Source organism: Balaenoptera ricei, chromosome 14, assembly GCF_028023285.1.
Source record: "Balaenoptera ricei isolate mBalRic1 chromosome 14, mBalRic1.hap2, whole genome shotgun sequence".
In the NCBI taxonomy this organism is placed as follows: Eukaryota; Metazoa; Chordata; class Mammalia; order Artiodactyla; family Balaenopteridae; genus Balaenoptera; species Balaenoptera ricei.
In genome coordinates, this window is record NC_082652.1 from 6,031,724 (window position 1) to 6,045,033 (window position 13,310).

General features: G+C 56.5%; 1 protein-coding gene across 24 annotated transcripts in view; it reads left to right on the plus strand.

Annotated features, from left to right (window-relative positions):
* Window positions 1-13,310, plus strand: part of NCOR2 (nuclear receptor corepressor 2) — a 224,427-nt gene that overhangs the window by 48,211 nt on the left and 162,906 nt on the right. The window lies entirely within an intron of this gene.

A 13,310-nucleotide genomic window follows, 5' to 3' on the forward strand; every position in this document is an offset into this window, starting at 1 on the left:
GGACCTGGCAGCGAGGAGCTCGGATAAACACTGGAAAGTTGGAAGGGCTTCCCGAGCTCACAAGGAGCCCTCAGTTGCAAGCGGAGGGGATGAGGGAGTGATTTGTCCTGAGGTCTGGGTGCGCCGGGGCCGTTGGGAGGCAGCGGGACGTCTCGTGGGGCGTGTGAGCACAGGCCAGGGAGGGCTGGGTTCCCAGACGGCGTGGCTTGGTTGCCACGGACCTGGGTTTGAATCCTGGTTCTGTCCCTTTGTACATTGGGCCTCCCCTGTGCGAACCTCAGTTTCCTTGCCTGTCAAATGGGGCAGTAATAGGGGCCACACAGGCGTGAGGATGAGGTGGGGGGAGGGATGCAACCTCCTGGTTTGCTCTGTGGCCAGACTGCCTGGGTTCACATCCCGGCTGTGTGACCTTGAACAAGTCACTTCACAGCTCTGAGCCTCGGTTTCCCCATCTGGCAAATGGATACTTCATCTGTCTTCTAAGTTGTTGAAAGGCGTAAGGGGGCTAATGAAAGGTCCCTGCCCCACCCCTCACAGACAGGGTGACCTTGGACAGGTCACGGAACCCCACAGAGCCTCAGTTCTCCTGTCCATTCAGGGAGAGCAGCCCACACATTGCCTTGGGGAAAGCCGAGACACACCTGCAGGGGCCTCAAGCGGGCAGGCGTGGGGAGGCTCCGTCAGTGCAGACCACAAGCTTGCATTAAGTTAGTTACATCTTGGTCTCCATCGGTTCTTCTTTTCTTCCCTGTTGAGAGCCCTCCCATTTTATAGAAGTGAAACCCCAGCGAGGTGAGAAGGGTCCCTCCCCAGCCCCAGCCTCGGTCTGCATTTGGACCTGGGCTGCGGTCCCTGGGGCTTCCCCAGTGCGTGCCTATTTCTGCCTCGTCCCTCACCAAGCCTGGGCCAGACACCCTGACAGTGCCTGGCGTGGCTGGGGGCCGGGTGCACAGGGCTGGCTCTCCCGCCGAGGGTGGCAACTGTCCTGTGTTTGTAAGTGACACCGGATGCTGGGCCAGTGGCTGGCTCGGGGCCTCTCCTCTGAGGCCAGCAGGAGCCAGTGGGGAATTCCCCGGTGTCCAGGCTGCCCACTCCAGCTGCCCGCTGTCCCACTGTCCTCAGGCCTCTCCTGGGGACCTCGGGAAAGGCCTGTGCAGCAGAGGATCCCACGAATGTCCCTTTGCTGCCCCCAAGCCCTCAGTGCCCACCTGGGTCAGCCACAGAGCTGTGTTGTTGCCACCACTGCCCTGCCCTGAGGGTCTTGGGGACTCGATCCCCCATCCACTGAGAAAGACAGTCACATGTGGTGGCTCAGACCAGAGGTCACAGAGGAGACCCTTGCGGTGGAACTGTCCTGCGTCGTTGGTGGTGGCCACACGAATCTACACTGAGATAACAGTGCATAGATCTACACACACACACACACACACACACACACACGCTCACAAGTGAGCACATGTAAATCCCCGAGATCTGAATAAGGCCAGTTGCATCAATGTCAGTTTCCTGGTTGCAGCTATTATAAGGATGATACCACTGGGGGGAGCTGGCTAAAGGGTCCACGGGATCCAGCTGTGTTATTTCTTACAGCTGCATGTGAATCTACAGTGATCTAAAAAGAAAGAGAGCACAGGCTCTGGGGCCTGGCTGTCCTGGGTTTGATCCCAGCGTGCTCCTTTGTAGCTGTGTGAATTACAGCAGGTGGTTTAACCCTGCAGTGCCTCAGTCTTCCTCATCTGTAAAAGGGGGTTACTGTTTGGTACCTCACAGGGTTGGCACGAAGATTAGATGTGTTGATTCATGCTAAGTGCTTAGGAAGGTGCTGGCACGTGCTGAGGGGGGAGGGGTGCTGTCATTAGTACCATTATAACCCTGATGTGATGGCTGTGGTTGGCCCCGCACGATCTCATTTCATACCGAAATCAGCCACAGGAAGGGAGCGTGCTGTATGAGCCCCACTTCTCAGAGGATGACACTGAGACTCAGGTCAGGTGACCCTCCCAAGGGCACACAGTTTGTAAGGGCTGGAGGTGGGACTCAAACCCCAAGCCAGAGCCTGTGTGTGGAGGTTCTTTGGCTGGGTGACCCTGGGGAGGTTGTTTGCCCTCTCTGAGCCTCAGTCCCCTCCTTCTTCTCTCCCCACTTGTCAGCTGGACAGGGGGCTGGGCTCATGACCTGTGAAAGCCAGAAAGCCTAGACTCTGGGCCCCTTCTCTCACTTCCTGGGCCCACCCAGAGCTCCCACATCTCAGTCACCTCCTCTGAGGCCTGTCTTTGCAGCCCCACGGTGGGACTTGTTCTCAGCTCTGTCTGTGGGCTCACTCCTGGGGCGGCTGACCTCGCCTTTACTCTGAGCACTTTGACCTCCTGGCTCTGTCCTGTGGGTGCAGCCGTACCTCCTGCTGTTCCCTGTGGTAGGTACTGGTTTCCCTCGGACGCCTTCCTGCCTCTAGCAGTGGTGAGAAGGCCTTTGGGGTGTAACCAGCTCACCCTAGAGTGAGCTGGGTTATCTCCGTTGGCACTTAGCGTGAGAAGAGCATTTCTGTCCGGCCAAAGCTGATCCGAGGGTAGACGCTTCTCCAGGGGCTCCTGGGAGAGGGTCAGCAGGTGGTTGTGCCCCTTAGAACTGGCTAGTAACTGAGCGTGGGCCCTGGGGCATCCCAAGAGGTCCAGGAAGGGCACGTTCTGTGCTTCAGGATTCTGGAGGGTTTCAGAGTATCCCAGGCTGGAGACACGTGGGTGCCTGTAGGACCCGGGGCGGGGGTCTGAGCTGCTGAGAGGGGTTCCACCGTCATGTTGGAGTGATGGAGGCTTGTGTTGTCAGGGAGGACATCAGTCACAGCTGAGCGTCTCAGGTTCTGGCTTTGCTGGGCAGAGCCTGGAGGGGTGGGGAGTTGGGTGGGGGGGGGTTAGGGGCACTCCAGCCCCACGAGCCTCTTTGCTGTTTCTTGGAAGCCCCGATCATGGTCCTGCCTCAGGACCTTTGTACTTGCTGTGCTCTTCTTGAGACGCCCTTCTATGAGATCTTCACAGCTTCCTCTCACTGAGCCTCTGCTCAAATGTCACCTCCTGAGAGAGGCCTCCATCTCCCCATCATCACTCCTGCCACCTTGCCACTGTCATCACCTGGGACTTACATATGTCCATCAGCCGTGTCCCCCCAAACCCTCCACGTGGGATTTTGTTCATCTTCGTCACCACTGTGTCCCTGGCACTGGGCACATAGTAGGTGCTTAGCAAACAGTTGTTCCTGACTCAGTGTCCCCCACAAGCTGTGGACCTGGGCCTGTCCCCTCAAGGTGAATGGGGACAGATATGCACACCTGCGAGGGCTCCGGCTAGGGAGACCCGGGCCCCTCGAGCTGGAATTCATGGTGAGCTCACCTCCCTGCACCCCAGACGTTCTGCTCCCAGGGGTTGAGAATGCATTTGGGGGCATTCTTGGAAAACTAGAGTCCTTGGAAAAGCAGTAATGGTATGTTTGCTCAGGAGTGCCCCGTGGGAACCCACCAAGCATCCCCAGAAAGTCTGCACCTCCTAGATAGTCAGAGAGGTGGGGCTGGTGAGCAAGGAAAGTGGTGGGGGGGCCCTGCGGGGTCCAGGGTGCAGGGGAGGGGTGCTGACAGCATCTGCTTCATGTGCTGAAGACTGACCAGGTGGGGCGGGCATTCTGCACAGCTTAGCGTATTGAGTCCTTCCAACAACCCTGTGATGGGAGCCCTGAATCACCCTTTCCAGATGAGGTACAGAGAGGGCAAGCAGCTCGCCCGAAGACACACAGCCACAGGCACTCAGTACTCAGAGGCGTAATAGGTAGTGGTGCATGTACACACTGCTGTATTTAAAATAGATAACCCACAAGGACCTACTGTATAGCACAGGGAACCCTGCTCAATACTCTGTAATAACCTAATGGGGAAAAGATTTTGAGAAAGAACAGATACATGTATATGTGTAACTGAATCACTTTGTTGTACACCTGAAACTAACACAACATTGTTAATCAACTCTACTCCAATATAAAATAAAAAGTTTAAAAAAATAGGTAGTGGCGTTTCCTATGCAGTTGTTTCTGTGCCCAGGGCGCTGCTCAGCTCTTTGAGATGATTTTATTTCATCCTCAGAGTCGCTTTGGCCATCCCTGTCTCAGAGGACAGTGGCACAGCTGTAGAGAAGGCAGGATTGGAACCCAGGTTCTGTTGGGGACCCTCCTCAGAGCAGGTGCTATTTTCCAGGGATCTGGCTCAGACCTGGGAAAGGGCCCACTTCCCAGTCTGAGAGAGCCTCCGAGGCCTGGAGATGCCCGAACTCTTCTGGAAGGCTGGGAGTCGGTTTCTCAGCGCAGCTCTGAAGCTGGAAGGCAGGCGGGGCTGCCTCCTACCCCCCCAAGTCGTGGATTTACATGACAATGAGCCCTTTGTGCCTGGGTCCGGCCTCCTTCCCAGGCTAATAACATAATTCCAGGCCTGTGATGTCATAATGGCCCTTTCTGTGCTGAGGTGGGAGGCTGGGTGGGCAGCTGTGGGAGCAGCACCAGGGGTGGTGATTATCAGGGGGCAGAGGCTCTCGCCTTCCAGGACCCCCTTTCATCCTTCAGGAGGTGGGATTTGCTCCCATTTGACGCAGGAGCAAACTGAGACTCTGGGGTTTGTGTCCTTCCCCGCCCCCACCCCCACCCCCTCAACAATGCGGAACCACTTCTTGGCCTGTGAAGTGGGAGTGAGTCATCAGCGGTGGGCCCTCTCCTGGAGGCGTGGGTGTGAGAGCCTTTTGCTTCCTCTAAACGGGAGGGAGGCCCTTGTGCCCTGCTCAGAGAAAATGGGTTCAAACCCTGGGCATGTGGCTTAACTCTCTGCGCCTCAGTTTTCTCATCTGCTTAATGGGGATTGTGCTGGGCCTTGGCCGTCGGGCCGAACAGGGAGTGAGCTGTCAGTAGGTGGGCAATCAGAAAAAAGCTGAGGCCCCCAAAACACATGTGCACCTGTTAATACCCAGCCCATCTAAATGTGACCTGCTTTGGAAAAAGGGTCTTTGCAGATGTGTCTTGAGATGAGGTGATCCTGGGTTACCTGGGTGAGCCCTAAATTCAGTGACCAGTGTCCTTACGAGAGACAGAAAGAGGAAGAAGACACACAGAGGAGGGATGGCTGTGTGAAGATGGGCAGAAACCGGAGGGATGCAGCTACAAGCCAAGGAATGCCTGGAGCCACCAGGAGCTGGAAGAGGCCAGGAAGAATCCTTCCCTAGAGGCTTTGGAGGGTGTGGCTCTACAGACACCTTGATCTCGGACTTCTGGCCTCCAGAGCAGTTAGAGAATAAATTCCGGTGGTTTTAAGCCACCCGGATTGTGATGATTTGTTTACAGTGGATCTAGGGAAACTAATACCGCCGGTGGTCCCCAGTCTTTGGAGGTTGGGAGAGCTCTCCCTGGGAGGGGTTTGTGTGATGCCTTTCCCCACCCAAGCCTGAGGGCCCAGGACAAAGTGAGGTGGTTGGGTGCCCAGCGGTGTGCGGAGCCCCATCTGAGGAACCTGGAGCCCGCCTCCCTCACTCAGAAGCCAAATCCACAAATTCCGGAACCCGCCCATTGCCTGCTGCTACTTCTCTCGCCCCTAAGGATGTGGCCCAGGACCACGAGGCTCCCTGGTTCCACGCTGGACCCCTCCCCAAGCCCAGAATGCCCATTCCCCACATGCCTGGCAGCTCACCTAGCACCCAGATTGCAGCCATCCCCCAGCAAGCTGCCTCATTTGCCAGGTGCCCTTGAGAAATGGATACACCAAGGCTCAGCGAGGGCAGGCGACCTGGAGAAGGCCACACAGCCCCTCCGTGGTGGTGACGGCCTTCACAGAGTCCCAGTCATGGCTAATGGATGGGCTGGCATTGCAGCTCCCAGGAGGGAGGGATCAGAGTCCTGGGACACCTTGAAAATAGAGCAGGCAGTGTAGATGTGGATCAGTTTCTGGGACACGTTGGCCCAGTGTAGATGACACCCTGAAATCTGGCTTTACGTAGATCCTGTCTTGGCCTCAGTTTCTGTGTTTACAAAGTGGTCTTTGGGCTTCAGCTCAGAGCCTGGAATTTTGCTCTTAGAGTGTTTGTAGATGTAACAAGCATTTATTGAGCGCCTGCTGTGTGCAGCATGCTGGGACTCAGTGATGGACAAAACCGATGTGGTTCCTGCTTTCATGGACCTTGTATTTGGGCTTGTGGGGGGATGGGAAATAAGGCAGCAGGACTTTGGCAACGAGGATTCCAGGTCCGGATAAGGGCCGGGGGCTGGGGTGGAGGCGAGGGTGCTGCCTGCCTTCCCCTTCTGGGGTCGGTGGTCTGCGGCAAGCTTTGGGGGCTGGCTGGTTAGACATGGAGATGGCCGCGGCCCATCTGCAGCGATCCGTGGTCGCCTCCAGCTGGCAAAACTTGACCTGGACCCATGAACGGTGATGTTGGGTGTGACACCTGGAGCCTGGTAGGGTAGATGGGTCTCCCCCAGCCTGAGCAGGGTGGCAGGGGCACAGAGGTGATGGGGTCCCATCACACATTGGATAAGAGGTGGACGCTGGAGAGGGCTTGCCTGGGTTTGCATCCAGGCTGTGCCACTTGCTTGCTGTGTGACCTCAGACCAGTTACTTAGCCTCTCTGTGCCTCAGTCTTGCCTCTCAGGGATGTTGGGATGATCAGATGAACTGATGCCAGCGAGTAGCGTGTTGGGGATTGGCTGTGATCATGAGTGCGAGGGGATTGGCTGTGATCATGAGTGCGAGGTGCTCACCTTGGATCTAATATAGTGACTGCTTAGAACCTGGGAGCTAGAAGCCGTGTTTGTTAATCTTTCCCTGGCCGCGTACCTATCTGTGGGACATTGGACAGGCTTCTTTGCTCCCAGACCCTCAGTCTCTCTGTCTTTGAAATGGGAGCCTGCACAAGTCTGTGGCCGCATGGAGGCCGGGAGGAAAGGGATGGTGGAAATTAGCATTTATGGGGTTGAGGGGGGTGGGGTCAGGATCTCCACCTGCTGGTTCAAGCCTTGGCCACCTTCCAGGCCAGGAGCAGCTGCCCGTTTTACAGCCCAGGGAACTGAAGCCCCAGTGGGAATGGGACCCATGGCACGACGGTAGGTGGGTGCAGCCCGCTTGGCCTCCTGGCTGCAGACAATGCCTGCCTTCTGGCCTGGCTGGGGCTGCTGGGACCTGCTCAAGCTGGCCTCTGTTTATCAGCACATTCAGTTCAGGGTAGCAGATGTTCAGAGAGAGAGAGAGAGAGAGAGAGAGAGAGAGGAAGAGCGCGGGAGAGAGAGGGAGACAAGTGCACTCGGGATGTTACTCCAGAAACTGAGGCTGGAGGCTAAATTTACTGCGCAGGGCAGTGTGGGTGGGGTGTGCCTGCGGCTGAGGAGTGACCCAGATCTGAGTCAGCCAGGAGGGGCACCTTTATCTGCAAAGCCGCTGTCTGCTGTATCCCCATTAGAGCCACTGACGGCTCAGGACTGGGCTGGAAGACGCCACTTCTTCTGGGTGAGAGACAGGGCAGGCGTGTCCCAGGCTCCTTCCTCCTACGTTGAGTCTGGCCCGGGCTCCATCTCAGTTCTCCTTGCCTCCTTCTGGCTGGCTTTAGACCTCTCCCTACCTGTACAGGTGAGGAGACCAGAGGGTGGAGGAGATCTGATTCTGGGGAGGTTTCATGGGGCTTAGAAGTTGGGCTTTAGGGCGTTGCTATCGTAGGTCTCTTGGTTGCAATTGTCAGACTCCCTGCTTCTCCTGTATTTAACACAAAATGCTCAGGTAAGCTTCAGGCACGGTTGGATCTAGGGGCTCAGGTGACGAGGTGCTTTTCCTTGTCCAGTCCCTGGTAGCACAGCCTCATCCCAGCTCAGCGGCCCCAGTGGAAGGTAAGCCTGTTGTTCCCCGTATTCCAGCAAGTCTTGGGAATGAACTTTTATCAGCTCAGCTTGAGAGTTAAGCCTCTCCCAAATCAATCACTGCAGCTGGTGCTGCTGTGACTGGTGCTGATTGGCCAGACCTGGGAGGCGGGGTCAGCCTCCCCCAAGGCCAGGACTGAGGGCTGCAGGAGGGTTGGTGGCCCAAGGACACTGGGGTTTGGCTTGCCATGGACAGCTCCATGTGTTGGAGATGAGCCAGCCCCCCCTTTCACAGCCAGTGTGTGTCCTGTTGGGGTTAGGGTGGTGTCACTGATGGGTAAGTGGCCCAGCCCCTCCCACTCCCTGTTGTCATTAGGGGCCTCCCGGGCCCCGCCTCCAGCCTTTGCCCAGGTCGGACACTCGCCATCCCCCCTCCCTGAAGCTCCCCGGGCTTTGCTGGACCCTCTCTTGTGGCTCCCAGCTGACCACACGTCAGAAGCCACAGGTCACATCCTGGCAGTGCAAGGGCTGGATTTGGATGTCAGACTGATTTATTGCATTGGGTTTATAGTCAGTGTTTCTGTTTTTTTTTAAAAGATTTTTTTTTTTTTGATGTGGACCATTTTTAAAGTCTTTATTGAATTTGTTACAATATTGCTTCTGTTTTATGTTTTTGTTTTTTGGCTGCGCGGCGTGCGGGATCTCAGCTCCCCCACCAGGGATCGACCCCACACCCCCTGCATTGGAAGGCGAAGTCTTAACCACTAGACCGCCAGGGAATTCCCCGAGTCAGTGTTTTTTAAATAAAAATTGCAAATTGAGGGATGTCTCAAAATCAGACTTTCTTCTGAAAGAATTGGAAGCTGTGATTCCCCTGGGTCACCCCCTTCCTGTGCCCTTTCACACGCACGCGTGCACACACACACACACACACACACGCACGCGCGCGCACACACACACACACACACGCACGCACGCAGGCACGCACGCACGCACGCAGCCCCACCTGCCCCTCCTCGTCGCCTGAGGGTATTGCAGGCCAGGCTGGTGGAAGTGCACAGTCCTCCTTTCTCTCTCCCCGCCTCCCTGCTTCCGGCCTGGGACCCTCCGCCCTGGAGCCTTTTTGATTCTCCTCCCTCCCTGAACCGATCATCAAATCCCAGGGGCACTCTTGCCGCTCCTGGGCATGGAAGCCCTTGGCTGTCTGGAACTCCTGGCTGCAGGGCTGGAGGACCTTTTGGATTCCTGATCTCTCCTCGTCATCAGACACTCATCAACGAAGGCCCTCGGGCTAATTCAGTGGCCTGGTTGCGTCCACATTTGGACAGAGCTGATCAAAGTGGATCCTTCCTCCCTCGGCCTGGGCGTCTGGGTGGCAGTAGGGGCCTCCCAGCCAGGCCTGTGGGAGGTGGGCCTGCAGGGGTCCAGACTGGTGGTTTGCTGGGGGTCCGGGACGGGGGGATGCATGGGAGGGCGGTTGGTGAGTGGGTGGGCTCCTGGGGTAGAGCAGCTATTCTTAGCAGCAGAAACATTTGTCCTTGTTCACATGTGGCGGAGGACGTCCCCCAGAGATCTGCCCTGAAATATTAGGGATGACCCCATAAATTCTTCGGAAAGCCGTCCTTGAGGGCTTGTGTGTGTGGAGGAGGCGTTTCCGGCAGCTGCACAGCTGTGGACACGTTTGCCAGATGTTGGTGCAGGGGAGTTGGTGGGAACCCAGGGGCTGCCGCCCTCACCCTCGGGGTCTCTGCACTGGCTGTGAGCCGTGGGGTGGAGACCGCAGTCCAGCGGGCATTGAGAGAGCTGCTTTGGGCCTGGCCTCGGGTTTCAGGGTCCAGGGGCCCATCTCAAGGGGCAGAGAGTTTCTGGTCAGCCCTTCCCTGGGTCCAGGCCATCTGGTTGGAAGCGGCTGGTCAGTGGAGACTTCTGAGGGACCAGAGCTGTGAGGCGCCGGTCTTCAGGCCCAGTTGTGCCCCGTGGCCATTGGGTGCTGAGGTGAGATGGGCTGAGACCGGCCCTTGACTGTGGTCCCACTCAGCCCTTGGCTGTGAGGGGCTGCTGAGGGCTAGGCAGCACCCTTGGCCACACTGTCTTTTTTCATGGGGGCTGCTCTGACAGTGGGAGCCACCACAGAGCAGCTGGGTGCTCTTAGCTAGCAATCAGGGAGTCCTCCCTGGAGGAGGTGTGTGTGTGTTCAAAATTTAAAGAAAAAAATTTTCAACTGTGGCACAACACACATAACAGAAAGCTGACCATCTCGACCATTTTTAAATGTACAGTTCAGTAGTGTTTAGTACGTTCACACTGTTGTGCAACCATCCTCATCATCCTCTCCAGAACTTTTTTTATCTTGCAAAACAGAAACTCTGTGCCCATTGAACGCGAACTCCCCCTATGCCTCCTCCAGGCCCTAGCACCCTCCCTTTTACCTTCTGTGACTCTGACTCCTCTGGGCACCTCATTTGGGCGGAATCTACAGTGTTTGCCCTTTTGTGTCTGGCTTATTTCACTTAGCAGAATGTCAAGCGCTGGGTTCTGTGGCCTCTTTTCTCTTCGGTTGTTGGTTCAGTCCCACCCAGGCAGCCAAGTGGACGGACCCAGGACCAGAGCCCCTCATCCTTTAGAATCCCAGAGTCCTCCTGGGGACCCCCTTCATAGGCGCACCCACCATCCCAGCCTCAGGGCAGGGGGTTAATCGGTTTGCCCAGGTCACACAGCCGCCGCCCAGACACCAGCCTCTTCTCTGTGTCCCCCCCCCCCCCCCCCCCCCCGCTTCCCTCTGCAGAGAAAATTGCCGTTTGGAAGGCCAGATGGAGGAGCCGGGTCTAATGGAAACCACGTCCCTCCCGGGGTGCCCAGAACTTAATGAGGAAGAGCCAGGAAAAATCCGGCGTAATGTTTGTGAAATACCCCAGAGGGAGGTCGCGTCACAAGGCAAGGGTTCTCGTGCGGAACCCTGTGACCTGGTGTGCCAGGAGGTTTGTCAGGGCTGTGGTTTCTCTCTCAGCCTCTCTCTCTCTTCCTTTTAAAATTAAAAGGGGAAAAAAGAAAAAGAGTCGCAGAGGAAGTGATTTTGAGCAGATCTTGCCCTGGCAGGGAAGCAGGGCCGGGCGGCTGAGCTGGCCGCAGCCCAGCGGACACAAACGTACCAATTAAATTGGAAACAGAAACGGGCCTCCTTGACAGCTCCAACCAGCGCCGCATCCCTGCTTGCTTTGGGAGGGGGCGTGGGGTGTGCGGGGCCTGGGCTGGCGGTTTTGGGGATCAGAATGACGCCTGGCTGCTTTCTGGCTGTGTGACCTTGGGCAAGTGAGTTCACCTCTCTGAGCCTCGGTTTCCTGATCTGTTGAACGGGGACAATCATATTTGGTGAGGGCAATCAGATTCTTCCGGTGAGTGGGTGCCTGTGGATGAGGTAGAACCTGCCGGTAGCAAGGGGCGGGTATGAGGAACCTGGGAGGGCTTCTCGAAGCAGAATCAGTGGCAGGGGGTGGGCGGAGGTTCTCCCAGTGGCTGGGGATCCTTTTTCAGGGAGGTAAGAGGTGGGGCAGGTGCTGGGGGCATGTTTTTCCCTGGAAGGTTTTTTTTTTTCTTTTTTCTTCTTCTTCTTTTTTTTTTTGTTGGCCGAGCTGAGCAGCTTGCAGGATCTTCGTTCCCCGACCAGGGATCGAACCTGTACCCCGTATAGTGGAAGCGCAGAGTCCTAACTACTGGACCGCCAGGGAAGTCCCTTCCCTGGAAGGTTTGATGCAGGATGTGGCGTCTGGGGGTCTCTCCTCCATGGCCTCCCAGCCAGGCTGCAGCAGCATTTCTGTCCCGGGACCAGGTTGTCCTGGTGCAGCTGGTGCCCGTCCCCGCGTGGCCCCTGGGCTCAGCGCAGGCCACTATGCCCACCTCCCCAGACGCCTGGACCACGTGGGCCAAGCGATCCAGCTGAGGAGGGCGGAGTCTGGCCATGCACCACCAGCCTGCTGACCCTCTTTGGGCCTCAGTTTCCCATCTGTAACGAGAGGGCAATGAGTGAGATGTCGTGTAGACAAGGTCTCAGGGCTGGGAAGAGCAGCCTCCCCTTCTCCTTGTTTCCAGACTGCGAAGCCCTGCTCACCCCGGGAAGAACCCACTGCTTTTTCTGTTTTCAGGTGTGGGTGTCCCTGGTCTCACCTCCTAATTAGGGACTCACTCTACCGTTTGGTCGGCTCACCTCCCCCAGCCTCAGTTGGCTCATCTGCAAAGTGGGGATAGTCAAGGTAACTACCTCTGCCAGTAACATCATCACTATCGTGGCTGTTACCTTGCCTGCCTCCCTCCCTCGTCCCAGTTTTTGGAGCAGCACAGGGTAGTAACAGCCACAGCTCTTGTTTTGGGGACTCATTTATGGCTGTTGAACTTCCCATAGATCTTTTCCCAATGAATCCTCTTTCCACTGGCCCTTGGAAGAGAGTTTTACAGATGGGACAATAAAGCCCAGAGAAGTCGGGACTGTGCCCAAGGTCACACAGCTACATCGTGGCAGAGTTGGGATTTGAACCCATTTGGTCACTTCCCACACGTGGGAGCCCTTTGGCCACTTTCCGCACGTAGCAACGCACGGGCAGGAGGTGGCTTGGTGGAGAGGGTGCATCTCTAGGATTAGGGCGGCCTGCTGGAGGGTACCACCTTTCCTTAGTGACTGAGGGGCTGTGACAGCCCACAGCCTCCAGGGCTCCTACTATGCACGTGATACCAGGTGGGGCTCAAACTGCAGGTCAGGAGCTCAGTCTGGGGACGGGGAGACAGCGAGCAAACAGACGGTGGTTGTGCATGGCGTTGGGCCCACGGGAGCGGCAGGAAGAGAGAGGCTCGTGGGGGCCCAGGCTGGCAAGTTGGAGTTGGGGTAGGGTTCTCGGGAAGTGATGGTGGAGGTGAGGGCTCCAGCCAGCCAGCCAGGCCGGACGGAGAAGGGGAACGGAGCCCTTGGCCTTTGAGTACCATTGGCCAGGCCGGGGATAGAAACGAACATAGCTGACCAGGAGAGGGTGTGTCCATCCCATGTGGGTAGCTCCTGCCCGCCTCCAGCCTGTCATGCCCCTAAGTGATTTTGTTGTGGGAAAATACACATACGATTTACCATTTGAACTATATTAAAGTGTACGGTTCATGGGCATTAAGTAGAGTGAGTCGTGTGTCACCATCACCACTGTCTTGTGCTAAAACATGTCCATCACCCCAAGGGAAACCTAATAGCCATTAATAGTCGCTCCCCATGCTCCCCTCCCCCAGCCCCTGGCAGCCACCAGCCTGCATCTGACGTGATGGATTTGCCTCTTCTGGACATTGCACATAAATGGCATCCTTCACCATGTGGCTTGGCATAATGTTTTCATGGTTTATATGCCCCTTTTTATGGCTAAATAATATTCCAATGAATGGATGGACCACATTCCATTTATCTACTCATCAGTTGATGGATATTT